Here is a 1,540-nt window from a genome sequence, read left to right as displayed (position 1 = left end):
CGCTCGGCACCGCTGCGCCCGCGAGGAACGCGGGGGCGGGGCGGGGCCACGGCGGCTCCGCCCAGCGCGGTGCCGGCTCGGGCGCCACGAGGGCTCCGTGCGTGGGCGGTGGCAGGGCAGCGGTGGGGGCAGGACTGGGAACGGGCTCGGGGACAATGCGGGAGCCGCGGACGGCCGAGCGCTGCCGCACAGCGAGAACGGAGTCTGTCTCCAGGTCTGTTGCGAACGCTGTATATATATCTAAAAGGCGTGTGTGAAGAGGAAGGAGCCAGGCTCTTCGCAGTGGTGCCGAGCAATAGGACAAAAGGCAATGGGTAGAAACTGATGCACAGGAAGTTCCACCTGAACACGAGGAAGAACTTCTTCACTGTGCAGGTGACTGAGTGCTGGAACAGGTTGCCCAGAGAGGTTGTGGAGTCTCCCTCACGGGAGATACTCAAGAACCGTCTGAACACAAGCCCGTGCCACATGCTCTTGCATGATTCTGCTTGAGCAGAAAGGTTGGACCAAATGACTTCGTGTCTTGCATCCTGACCCATTCTGTGGCTCTCTGAAGCGCTGCCAGCGGGGGCCCGGCGCGGCCCCTGTGGTCTCAGCCCAGCCCGGAGCGCGGTGCAGGTGCGGCGCTGGCGCCGTGGGCTGAGCAGGCGTCGAGGAGCAGCTACGCGGGTCTCGCTCCCGCACTTTGCTGAACTGAAAGCAGACTCGAAGCAGGTTGTTTTTTTTTTTTTCCTCTGTCGGACGTTTCCTCCCCTTCCTTTTGCACTCCGTTTTAATGAACGTCATGTGCTAGAGGTTACGTAACTCTGCGTTCTGTGCAGGGTCTACGGAGATGTGCTGATTATCTCTGTTGAGAGGGAAGCCAATTGACGTGAGATGATGTCTTAGGGAACTACGGTTTTAAAGTACACACTGAATGTTTGCAGTTTCAGGTCAAGATCACCAATGCAAAAGACAGTGGCTAATGTGCTTTACTGACCTGGTAGAGGCTATCTTAAGTAGATTTTGTCTCCGAGGTTTTGGGAAACAAGTTAGAGACTAAAATAAAAGCACTAACTTTATCCATCATCCTTTCTATTTAACATGCTCCAAGTACAGAGCATTTGTGCTTGGTGGAAAGCAAGAGGAGAAATTTCAGTGAGAGCTCCTGTTAACCAATGACAGCAACCTACTTTATCTGAAAGAGTAAGTTATCTTTAGTTCAATGGCTGTTGAAATGTCTGGTGGCTCACAGCTGCACTGTACTTAAACACAATTCCAGGGGTGGTATACAACAATATAACAGGCATCTTGTAATGATCCCAATGTTACGGCAGAAAGATCATTATTGTTGAACCTGATGGTTGTTAAAACATCAGTATGTGAAACCTAGCTGTCTTTAGTACAGAAGACAGTAATAGCTTGACCAGCACTCTCTTCTGTAGAAATACAGTTGTTTTTCAGGTGAATTCTATTTTTAGTGTCAGGAGAGAAGGGCTGTAGTCCATATAATAATCATTTCACTATGAAATTATTTTTTTAAAAAACTATATTTAACAAA

Source organism: Coloeus monedula, assembly GCF_965178545.1.
Source record: "Coloeus monedula genome assembly, chromosome: Z".
In the NCBI taxonomy this organism is placed as follows: domain Eukaryota; kingdom Metazoa; phylum Chordata; class Aves; order Passeriformes; family Corvidae; genus Coloeus; species Coloeus monedula.
The sequence above is the reverse complement of the archived record's forward strand: the minus strand, read 5'-3'. Positions refer to the sequence as shown.